Raw genomic sequence first — 13,091 nt, forward strand, 5'->3', positions numbered from 1 at the left:
AGATGAAAACCAACTGCATCAAGCTCAAAACATGCAAGATGGAAATAGTTGTTTTTGGCAAGGACACCTTGCTATGAGACTCCACCTGGTGGATGACCCAACTCGGATCCACACCCGCCCGACCAACCATGTGAAGAACCTTGGAATAGTATGACAACCAGCTCATCATGACCAGCCAAGTAAATGCATTCTCCACCTCTTGTTTACACACACTCAAGTTACTCAAGAAGATTTTCAAATGGCTTCCTATCAACACTTGCAGAACTGTCTCCCAGGGCCTCATCACCAGCAAGCTGGACTAGGACAACATGCTCTATGTATGAATCAACACAAAATTGACCAGCAGACTGCAGACAGTATTGAATTTATCAGCCAAACAGAGACTAAGACCCCAGAACCACATCACCCCACACCTCAAAGATCTCGACTGGCTCCCCTCATGCACACATACAAGGCCTTGAACAACATTGGCCCCACTTACCTCAACAATCGCAGCAATATTCACAAACCTACCAGACGTTTCCACTCAGCTGGACTCCTACTCACACACATTCCCTGCATACGCAGAGCCTGATCCAGCAGTTGTGCCTTCTATCTTGCCCCCAAAGCCTGTATGGTCCTGCCCCTACATATCAAAGCTGCATCCTCAGTTCTTGAAGTTTACAAGAAACTCAAGAAAATGGCTCTTCACCTAAGTCACAGCCCTCGTTTGCCTACGTAGCACCTGCTTTCAGCGTGAGGATACCCTCCTGGGTGAGTCCTGTGCTCTACAAATACACAAAACATGACAGTATGTCCCTTGTTAATAGGTTTCTTCTTTCGGACAGTTCTAACTTATTATCTAATCTTTACCAAGTTTCTGATGTCTGAAACTCAGTGGAACCCCTTTTATCAGATGCCCAAGTGAACAAATGGTATCAGTGTGGGAAAAAAAGAATATACAAAAAATATATATTTATAAATAAAACAACTCATGCCGTTAATGTTTCTTTGTGGGAGTCTTTCCCTTTTTACTTTCCTATTCCAATCTAGCTGGTTAGTAATTTTTTTCATAATTATTTTTACACATGGAACAACATGGAATAACAGTAATTGGTCACCTCCGTGTCTTGTTAAGATTAGTTGTCTGGTACTAAGAGTACTTTCTCCGGTTTATGAATAGAGAATTAGATTTTTGTAGGTGTTTATATTCCTTTTTGCACAATTCACAGCTTATCATGTGGCATGTCATTTGTGTTGAGCACTGATAAATTCAGCATTGTTCTGTGTGGCATGGTAATGTACACAAAAAGGTTCAAAATGGCCCTTTCATGACATGTTGTTCCATGAGTAAAAATTATTATTAAAGTAATTGCAAATAAACACAGGGGCCAAGCCAATTAATTTACTTGACCTTGTTTATAAAGAAATATGTGGTTGAAATAATATAGCTAGATCCAGTTTTTTGTACTTTTAGAAAGTTGCCATTTTCTTGTCATAACCATTTGATGCCTGCCACCTGTGTCCTGGGTCTCATTACTGTGAATAGTTGGCAGTTTGTCTTTGTGTATTCCTCCAAAACAGTGAGACAAAGGGAACCTGGTGTTGGCAGGATAGGCCATCCTGCCAGGATGGGAGGGGAAGAACTGTTTCCTGCCCCACTTACATTTTAAAGCGGCTACCCTCTGTCACCCCAGACCGCTTGGAGCTTGAGCAGAGAAGGACGTAAAATTTCAGAACCCAATGTAGCGGCAAGTCTAGAAGTTTCTCCTACTGCTCACAAAGAACTTGATACCGGTCCTCTGTCACCCTAGACCACTTTGAGCCTGAGCTGAGAAGGACGAATAATTTCAGAATCCAATGTATCGGGAAGTCTAGAGGTTTCTCCTACTTCAAAGGCTGGCAACATGCATAAATATTGGACCCTCAGACCAACTCTGCAGTTCACTCCTAGACCCGCGGAGGACATCCAGAAGGACTGTCTTGTACTTCAGGGGACTGCCCGGCTGTTAGATGCCTGCTTTGTACTTTAGATAAGCGCCCTGCTGCTCCAATTCTGCCTTGTACACTCAGAGGACTGCCCTGCTGTTTGAAGCCTGCCTTGCTGTTGAGGCCTGCCTTGCTGCTTGAGCCTTGATCCCAGGGCTACCAGAGTGACAGCAAGGGCTAGTTGTCTGGCCTCCTATTCTGAGCTACTGGGACACAAAAAGCTATATCAACCTTGAGCTTGCATCTGGACCCTGTCTGAAGTGAGTCCTGCCCTTCAAGTGGTTCCTCACCAATCCTGGACCTTTGGAAGTTTGCTAAAGGTGCCTAAAACAGAAAGTTAAAAAATGTTCCACCTAGCAGTGGCCTGAGACCCGATAGGAGACCAGTACCTACCTGCTCATGGCTCCGTCTGAGAGGTATTGCCGGTTGGCCTGACTTCACAGAAACTCCCACTCCGTTCTTCTCTGCAGCAGAAAATCCTGTTCATCGGCTTGTCTTCGGAAGGGTATCCGGCCACCTGGAGCCCTCAGTTGCTACAGTCTGCAGCTTCATCCCGCTGGAGATTTTTGACTTCTAAAAAAGTGACTCAGTTCGAACATAGAAGTCATTACCACAACTTTGTCCAGTGGTTTTCTGAGTAATACCTCTTCCTCATACACCGTCAGCTGACTTCCCCCGCTGAACTTTACCTTCTCAGACATTTTTCTTTAAAAATTCTCCTTAGCTTGAAGGTAATCCGAGACCGGCCCAATCCACTGCGTGTATCTGTATTGTTCTCCATCACGGTCGGCCATAACCTTTTCTTTCCCCTCTCATGCTACTAGATGTCTGCTTTGATCTTTTAGGTGCTACTTTACAATCAAACCTTTAAAAATTCATAATTCCCATTCTACTGATTTGTTTAACCCTTTAAATTGCATTTTACCTCATGCTGTGCAATTGAGCATACTTTACTTTGATAAGTACAAATACAGCTGCATACACATAAGTAATGAAGAGTCACCAGATGCTTTCAGGCAGTCACTTACAAATGATGTCTGTACCTAAATTTGCAGTGAATTAAAAGTCCACTTAAAGCATCTTAAACATTGATTGATAACCATGGACCACTGAAGGTGGTCGCTTGTTGCTAGCTGGATCCTTGGGTAAAAAATGCCACCCCTACCTAGCAGCCTCCTGGGATTTCATGATGAAATCTTCCCTGGAATGTATATATCATATTCAGTAGAGAGGTTATAATCTTAGCACATGGAGGAAAAAGTCACACAAAACTTGATTGAAGCAAGCATTGGCATAGCCAATAGGTCGCGCCTTTGGGACCTTATAAGTGTTTAGCCATGCAACACTTGATGTTGCTGCACCAAGGATATTGTGCTGGATAACTAAACACTTATAAGGTCCCAAAGGCAAGACCTATTGGCTATGCCAATGCTTGTTTAGAATGTATGTAATACTTATGCTCAATCATGTCGGAGGATGGTGAAGTTAAAATTTTGCCCCCCACCGGGAAACATTTCTGCGGACGCCCATGGTACAACATTATCAATAACAGCATGGAATCAATATACACATGAGGCAACCTGCACTTGCACAACACCCACGCTTTCATAGTGGGGCCCATTCTGTATCAGCTAATGGCGGCTGGACAACCAGGGGCTCTCTTACTATCAAAACCCTGGCGAAATTCTAGCCATCAATGCCCCCCTCTCCAAACTACGAGACTATCAGACAGAGAATCCGCGCCTTTGTCATCTCTGATCAGAGCACACGTGCCAGAAGCCCCTGCAAGGAAGAGCGCGCGGCACCGGGTTGGCGGGAGGGAACGCGGGGCCCGATTCACAGAACTAATTTAAGACAAAATCCTAAACTTACTACCATGTTGGTATTCACAGAAGGCACCTACTCATTTTGGTATTCACAGAAGGCACTTACCCATTTCGGTATTCACAGAAGTTAGGAGTCTTAACTTTAGGACTCCTAAATGCCTTCTGTGAATACTGAAAGTCTTAAAGTTAGGATTTTTCTCAGTTTAGGAGTAGTAAAGTTAGGACTCCTAACTTTAGGACTTGTGAATGTATGGACAAGCATCTCCAAATCTGTCCTTTATTGTAAGGGTACGTCCTCCTGTGTCCTCCATTTATCCGCTCATGTTTGTCTTTGGGTCTAACTAATAGGCCCCAGATTAATGCTAAACTACTAGTGGGGAGGATAATACCATATACATACTGGGGGTGAGTGAGTGAAAAGTTTCTACACTCCGTTCATCATCTTGTTGTGTTTGCTATCCTCACCCTAAGTGGCCAAGGTTATGTCCAGAGAAGGGTCCCTTGCTTGCTGTGCCACTGTATTCAAACTAGCCTGGATGATGAGGGGTGATACCCCAAAACCGGCTCCAGGATGCTTGTTTTCGGTCCAGAGAGGACCAGACCTGGCAGTTTGGGCTGGACTGTTCCCAAGAGGAACAGTTTTAGGACTGATTTGCATATGGCTGGGTCCAAACTGCGGTAGCATGGTGAGTAAAACAACAATGGAGTAAACCCAGATCTCTTGATTGGGGGTGAGTGGTTGAAACGTTTCAGCACTCCATCCTTCATCTTGTTGTGTTTACCATATACATACATAGATACATACATACATACATACAGAGGAGAGTGACATAAATGAGGCTTTAAATTGTGCAGTTTCAGCCTTGCACTGATGGGTACCAATTTTGCATAATTTCAGCTCGTCCCCCAGGGTTTTTCCCTATGAGCCCTATCCACTTCTCACTTCACTTTCAAGCTAGATTTTCACTCCCAGTTTGGAATTATTGATTCTCTACATATTATTCATTGTCACCGGTAAGAATTTATATAGATTTACAAATTAGCAGACTGAGAAAAGCAAGAAGGAGAAAGTCGGAAGAAAATCTTTCTACTGCCAGGGGAAATCCAAGAGAGAATCAAGTGGAATTTTCACCTCTTTCCCAATTATTGGTTTCAACAAGTACTTCAGTTTCAATCACTTCAAATGCCAGCAACCTGAGAATAAACCAGTGTTTGACGTCTACATTGATGTCTTCTCTGACTGGATCTCCACTCAGTATCCTTGATGAATCTCTATCAATGGGCCTTTTGCTCAACCTCAAGTGGGTGGCATGGTGGAAGGACCTTTACTCCCCCACCACCCTTGCAAGATGATTACCAGTTTTCCCACATGAATCCACAATCCCTCATATACTCAGGGACAGATTAGTGAGGTGACTTTATGGATATTTTTTCTTTGCCCAGACATAAGAGGGGAGTCAAAAACTAGAAGAAACAATATACTGTAAAGTTCCTTACAGATGTAGTGTTCTAACTGTTTATATTTAGTGGTTCAGCATCATCCCTGCCTAATGATCATTAGTGGTTCTGGATCATTAGTGGCTCAGTATTTCCAATGGATCAGTACTATTGGTTGCTCTGTAGTAATAGTGACAATGTCATCAAAGGCCAGTGTTATCCATGCCTTATCAGAAGCCTAAAATCGCCGATGTCTCTGTATTAAAAATGGATCAGTAGGTTGGCCATCAGCAACTTGGTATAGTGCAATTTCTCCTTCCATCCAGTGAGCGTCATCAGTTCATGGGGTATTAGGGTGCATACACAACTTGGCTTTTCTGACCTCTTCTTTCCTAGTTGCTGAAATGTGATGATCACCTGCAGCGACTGTGCGTAGCTCCTAAAGCGGATGGAAGCAGTAGCAGTAAAGCAGGCTTACATTTGGTTGGCAGAATATGGCTGGCCAGTAGGTTTAATAGGAACCTGAGTGGGATGACACTAAACTACAGGCCTCCTTAATCATGAGACTGGGGCTCTGAGCTGGCTGAACCTGGAGACGGAGTACAGAGAACAGCTACCACCCTCCCTGTGGCAGAACTGCTTACTGTAGTGCTAAGTGCAGCTAAGCTTAAGAGAACAGATTTTCCCAGGTTGCTGCAATGCACATTGACTGTTCACTACCGCACAACTTTTGGTCTTTGTTTCCAGAGAAACAGACAGCGTGCAGACAGGCCGGAGACTGTAACAAGCACAGTGAAATACTACACAAAACAGGAGGGTAAGCTAGATGGTTATTATGTGTAAAAGGTTAAAAATGAAATCGCTAGTGGTACAGGTAAAAATCAGCCGAGGCAACAAAGTTAGCTTCCAGATCCATAGAGATTCAGTAATTTAGAGGTGGGCATATTAAAAAACTTATATATATCAACAGTTATATCTAACTGGCCTAACGACTAGAGCGATTTACCTTGAAGCAGGGGAACCGGGGTCGAGTCTCGGCATAGATGTTCAACATCCTGTGATTCTGGGCAAACCACTTAATCTCCCAATTCCTAACAAAATGAATGTGTCCATCTGTAACGCAACTGATGCTCCTGTTGCACATGTAAAGCGCTCTCATACCTTCGGGTTGAGTTTGCGCTATATAAAACTCCCCAAGAAAAAAGAAAATCTCTAACTGGAAAAGAGAGGGAAAACAGAGGGGAAAGGGACAGAGGCGAAAATCTGGTACAGAAAAAACAATTAAGAAAATATTCAAGGCGAATACAGGAAGAAGTAGGGAGACCAAAAACTGTTAAGCATGGAGTAAGAATTTCTGAGTTAAGAGAGAGAGAAACAGATAGTTGAGATGGTAGGGAAGGGTGAACAGTAACTGCTGAAGAGACATTTTTGAGACATGGAGTAGGGCTAACTCACAAATTAGGGTGCAGATTTATCACATATCAGTAAAATGAGGCTTTAAGAGGGCTTTTTGCATGCTCCAATACTTCATGGGTTTCACGATTCGTTCCCTGTGATCTCATGCCCGCCACAGATCTCATGCCCGCCACCAGGGGGCCAAATTGTGAGACTTTCCAGTGTTCTAATAAGCTTCCAAAAAATACCCTGCATGCATATACTGACTTCCAGCCATTTGGATGCAATTTGAAAATTGCAATCCATTCTCAATCCATGCCGGGTTTTGTTGAAGCCAGTCTGCTTATGCTTGAAACTCCATTACCTATAATCTCCTGCTTACTGCTTCGTCTCCACCACTGCAGGCCAAAGAAGGGTGGAGGAATTCAGCATACCTGTGGCTGACAGCTGCTAGCCTGCTCACACCTGATGCATGTGATTACTGTGAGCTTTTTTAAGTCCCCAGCTCCCTTCAATCCAGCATTAGTCACTGTAGCTGTGTCCTGTGAGACCAACACTTGTTTCCTGAGCTTTTGGTATTCTTATTTCTGTCAGGACTCTGTCCGGGACACCACCATGTGTCATGAACTCTGGCAAGGACTGGTAGCAGGGGAGCCAAAAAAGGCAGAAATTGGGTACAGAGCTACCCAAGACCACACCGAGAGTCAGAGGAGAAAGGGAATCCAAAGGGGAAGATCTGTACAAGGGAATAAGTGGCTCAGAAAGGACAGGCACTCAAGAGGCAATGTGGCATTCAGACTACCTAACACCCAGCATGGACGTGCAAGATATACATATATATATACACACACACACACACACACTGAAAACACCAAACGTTTCTGGAACGTTATAGTTAGGCTCAGATTTCACTCAAACAAAACCATAGAAATTCAGCATTTATAGTTACCTGAGCTAACTATAACTTACGCCCCCCAATGCACTGCTTCTGACCTCACATATTAAATCACTCATAACATGGTCAGGCACATCATTGATGACATCTCAAATGACGTCATCCTGTGAGTGTATTTCGTAAACATTTCTCATATATATATATATTGTATGAGTGGCGGTATGGATGGGTTAGTGGGTATGTGAGTAGTGGTATGAGTGAGTGAGTGGCTGTACTGGAGAGTGAGTGGGTGTGTGAGTGGCTGTAAGGGTGAGTTAGTGAGTGGGTGTGAGTGGCTGTATTGGAGAGTGGATATCTGTGTGAATGGCTGTAAGGGTATATGAATGGGTATGTAACTGTCTGGATGTGTGAGGGGTTGTAATGGTGAGTGAGTGGGTACATGCTTGGCTATATGGGTGAGTTAGTGGGTGTGTGAGTGGCAGTATGAGTGAGTGGATGTGTGAGTGGCTCTCTGGATGAGTGATTGGTTGTGTGAGTACTGGTATGGGTCTGTGAATAGGTATGTGAGGAGTTGTATGGGAGAGGGTGTGTGAGTAGTTCTGTAAATGATGTCATTTGAGATGTCATCAGTGATGTCACTGACCATGCCATGAGTGATGTAATATGTGAGGTCATAAGCAGTGCATTGTGGGGGCGTAATTTATACTTAGCTCAGGTAACTATAACTGTTGAATTTCTATGGTTTTGGATGAGTGAAATCTGAGCCTAACTATAAATTCCCTGTAAACTTTGCTTTTTTCGGTGAATTTCTAAGTTTAAACAAATTCTATTTCCTAACTATAACTTCCCTGTAACCTCTGGTTTTTTATGTGAATTTGTAAGGTTTTTAAATGTTATTTCCTATCTGTAACCTGTAATCTTTGAGAGTGAGTGTGCCAGTGAGTGCATGAGTGTCTCAGTGGATGCGTGAGTGAGCACGTGAGTGGATCTGTGAGTGGGTGCATGAGTCTCTGAGTGGGTACGTGAGTATCTGAGTGGGTCTCCGAGTGGGTACATAAGTGTCTGAGTGAGTGTCTCACAGGGTCTGTGAGAAGGTGTGATAGTGTTTGAGTGGGTTTGTGAGTACCTCCATGAGTGTGTGAGTATTTGAGTGGGTCTGTGAGAGGTTGTGTGAGTCTCTGAGTGGGTCTGTGAGTCAGTGCGTGGGTGTTTGAGTGGATTTCTGAGTAGGTGGTAAATGTCTGAGTGGGTCTGTGAGTGGGTGTCACAGTGTCTGAATGGGTTTGCAACTGTCTCCATAAGTGTGTGAGTCAGTCTGTGAGTAAGTGCATGAGTATCTGAGTGGGTCTGTAAGTGAGTGCATAAACCTCTAAATGAGTCTGAAAGTGGACGTGTGAGTCTGTGAGTAGTTCTGTGAGTGAGTGCATGAGTCTCTGAGCGGGTCTGTGAGTGAGTGCATGATTTTCTCAGTGGGTCTGCAAGTGACTGCATGAGTCTCTGAGTGGGTCTGTGAGTGCTGCCTGAGTCTGAGTGGGTCTGTGAGTGGGTACGTGAGTCTCTGAGTGGGTCTGTGAGTGGGCCTTTCCTGCTCATTTTTCTCCCCTGTTTTGCCCTTTTCTGCTCTGTTTTGCATCTCCTGCTCGTTCTTCTACCCTTTGTTTTGCCTTTCTGCTAATTTTCTGCTCTCTGTTTTACCTTTTCTGCTAGTTTTTCTGCCCTCTGGTTTGCCTTTTTCTGCTAATTTTTCTTCCCTCTGTTTTGCCTTTTCTGCTTGTTTTTCAGCTGTCTATTTTGCCCTTTTCTGCTCCGTATTGCCTTTTCTGCAAGTTTTTCTGCCCTCTGTCTTGCCTTTTCTGCTTGTTTTTCTGCCCTCTGTTTTGCCTTTCCAGCTTGTTTTTCTGCCCTTTGTTTTGCCTTTCTGCTTGTTTTTCTGACATACGTTTTGCCTCTTATGAGTCCTGGGAACCACCACCTCCCCCGGTGCTTTACTAATATTAAGGAGGGGTCCCCCTATAACTTTCAATTAAGCTCTGGGAGGTGGAGGTCCCCAGGGTGTGGGGGGGGGGTCCGCGTGGCCCCCCCTTTACTTTCAATTTGGCCCAGGGGAGGTGGTGGTCCCAGGGTGGGGTTAGCAAGGCTCCTTCTGGGGAGGTGGTGGTCCCCAGGCAAAATAAGCCCTTGGAGGGGAGCCCCATGTGCCCCCTCCATTTGTTTAAAACCGCTGCTTGCCCCTGGGACCTGGCCTACCTGGGGGCCCTTTTCAGAACAAGCGCAGGAGCTAACATGGGAAACCTCACCCGGCCCGGACACGGAAAAGATTGATAGCTCTTTCTTGATTCTGTGGGTGGTGGTGCATGGCTGTTCTTAGTTGGTGGAGCGATTTGTCTGGTTAATTCCGATAACAAATGAGACTCCTCCATGCTAACTAGGTACGTGACCCCCAGCGTGGTTGTGGAGTAGTAAGAGGTGTGATTGTGTGTGGGGGTGTGTTGATTTATTTCTTGTAGGTTTATTTCTTTTAGAGAGCTGTGACTTCACAGATGTTGACACCTATGGTGTCATATGTATGACATTAGCTGAATAATGTAGATAAAAAATTGTGATATTAATTGTAACAAATCGTATGTTTTTTATAATGTGAAATATTCGATAAAAAAGCAAAACTAAAAAAAACAATAAATGAAATCAAATTTGTAAGAAGGATCATTTGGTCTGTGTGGAAAATCACGTTTTGTATGCCCTACTTTAGAGCTTTGAGAAGCCATTAATCAAAGAAATGTAGGTCTAGAGGGTTTACTCTGTACACAGTCATAATGTCAGGTACAACATGAGGGAATTATGTGAAAGGCTAGACTATTCATGTTACTTAAGTGGACCCACTGGCGGTAGAGGGAGCTGGAGAGTGTGGGTGTGGGATGGTAAATGTCTCAACTAGTTAAGTCGCAGTGTCAGCTATCACAGCCAAGGCTGTGTCATCACTCTCTGATGTGGCAGAGTCACACTCATCTTCTAGGGCTGCGTTGTGTTCACCCAGTGTATCTAGCATGCCACCCCAATCCTCAAGGTCTCTTCCTGAGTTGTTATAATTGTGAATTCTCCGGAGCTGCACTCCTCTGCTGCCGTCCATTCCAGGAAGTCAACCCGCCATTTAGACAGAGTCGGCGAGGTTGGGCTGGCCCAGTGTATGGCTATGCATTGTTGTACCAGTACTAAGCCCAGCTTAAAGAATATGTAGTGCATTTTTTCCCCTTCTTGGGAAGAGGCAACAGTCCCAGCAGGCAGTGTCAAGTTGTAAGTTCACCTTTGTCCCTTTGCCACGTCAGCTACCTGCCTGCCCTCCCATTTGGAACGCCCATATGGGCAATCCTCTGGCATAGGAGGAATAAGTGGAGGAATTTAGTGGCCCTCACCATTTTTTATGGAGTTTCTGGGCTTTGGTCTCCAAGAGGTCTCTTGGAGGAACGCAATGCATACTCGTGTCCTGCTAAGGTAGGTGTGGGTCCTATATCATTTGACAAAAGAATTTGACCCCTGCACATTCCATGTGAGCATGCGCACTAAGTCAGTCATTACAAAAAGGGACACCAGCCATATCCATCACCAACGACCTATGTGCCTTCTCCACCGCGAAGAACTTTGACAGGTGTGCATTTCAGAGCACTGTCTTAATCCACTCCTCCAAGAAGACCTCGGGTTACTGCTCTTAGGATATCCCATGAACCTTAGATTACATCTACGGGAGCGCCCCTCCGTATCGTCCAGCCTTGCCTCCATTTTATTTGACCGAGAGTACAGCCACCGCGGCCTTCAGCTGAGAAACCTCTTCCCACATCTCAGTGGCTTGGCTCTCAGTTTCTACAGATCTTTCTGCTACCTTGTATACATCAGTCCTAAGCAGGTTCACGTCAAGTACCATGGCCTCGATTTTTGCCTGCATCCTTCGTCCCAAAACTTCAATGGCAATCAGGATCGCGACACCCGATAGCTTGTGTGTGCACTGTGGCCCTTCACCTTCCTTAGTCTGCAGTCCTCCTTCCTGCACCCAGGGAAGTGAATTGGTCCATTTTTGTTTGTTGGGTGCCCCTAGTCGGCTAGTCTTTGCCCATGGTGCGGTTGTGTGCAATGCAGCAGTTGCTTATATCTTCTGACCGGGCACAGCGGCTCGTAACACCTGACCCGCGGCTTACCTCGCCATTATCACCAGATTCAGAGGCCTTTCATGTCTCTTCTGGCTGTACCAACTGGTCAACCATACCCACACAATTGTGAGGTCCGGTTCACTGTCGGACCTCCTCTGGCGCAGCTACGCAATTCCCCAAAGGTGGCCCGCTACAGCTCCATAAAAGTTGTGCTCCCACACCAAGCGCCAGCCGGCCCCAACAGGTGACTTCAATCCTGTGGCAAGACTTCAGATCAAGGCCAGAAGGAGCAGCCAAGGACCATCAACAGGCAGCCCAATTAGCCCATGGGTTCTGATAGCACAGTCCGAACAAACACCAATCTACCTACGCTGGTGTTGAACAATCACAGGTAGTATTCTTCCTCCGCACCAGTAGTCACAACAGGGTCAGTGGTTCTCCTCAAAACCCAGCCTGCAGGGGCTTCCCAGTAATTTCGCACACCTCTGCGTTACACTTAGGGCCCATCAACATAGAGAGGAGAGAGCGGGAGGCTGAATCATCCTCTTACTCACTTCACAGGGGAGGTCAGCGGTGGGCTCCCGGTCTTCAAAGTTCTCTTCATCCCTCTCCCTTGGGCGCAGAGTCAGCGGACCCTCCCTGCAGCTTCCCCCCATGACAGGAGAATGGCCCCTCGGCCAGTGCAATCCTGCTCTGCTGCACAGGGGCCTCGGTGTGGGTGAACCAGGCATTCGTGGGTGGGGCCCACACCAGACTTGCAGGTGCCCACTGCTGGATCCGGCCAAAGATATGTGTATCACTCACTGCAGGCGCAGGACGCCAACGACCCCAAGCACCGTGCTACCATCCGGGCACCATGCAGCCTGCCGGAACCATGCAGCTCTCTTTGACTGCAGTGTGCGGGCCTCCAGCTGTGGGCAATTCCATAAAGGGGGCCCCCATGCCTCATACCCCCACCACTTATGCCCCCTGGCCCTAGGTCCAGGCACACCTACCTCTGTCTCTCCGAACATGGAGCGGGAGGACTCCATGGACCCCAGCCCCAGCGGGCCGCCCACAATGCAATCGTCGATCGGAGTGGAGGTCTGCTGATACCCACGCCAACTCCCAGGCATAGTCAACAGACCAACATGACATGGGGCACCGACTGTTGCCTCTCACACTCACTTGATGTGGGATGCACCACTTTCCCGCTTTCCTGCCACTTCTTTGCAGCTCCCCGCGTCCACCGTGGGATTGCCTCAGTCAGCCAGCCCCAGGTGGGCCTTCTCCGTCATGCAGGCCTCTCCACCCGGCAGAGGCAGAGCAGTTCAGGAGTAGCATGGGGAGGGCACTATCTAAATATCCCCATATGCACCCCTTCATGCGATTATGTTTTGGGGCATTGCAGTGTCACGGAGGCGGCCGGATGCTGCAGCATCTCTGTTGCAG

The sequence above is a fragment of the Triturus cristatus genome, chromosome 5_1, assembly GCF_964204655.1.
Source record: "Triturus cristatus chromosome 5_1, aTriCri1.1, whole genome shotgun sequence".
NCBI classification, from domain to species: Eukaryota; Metazoa; Chordata; class Amphibia; order Caudata; family Salamandridae; genus Triturus; species Triturus cristatus.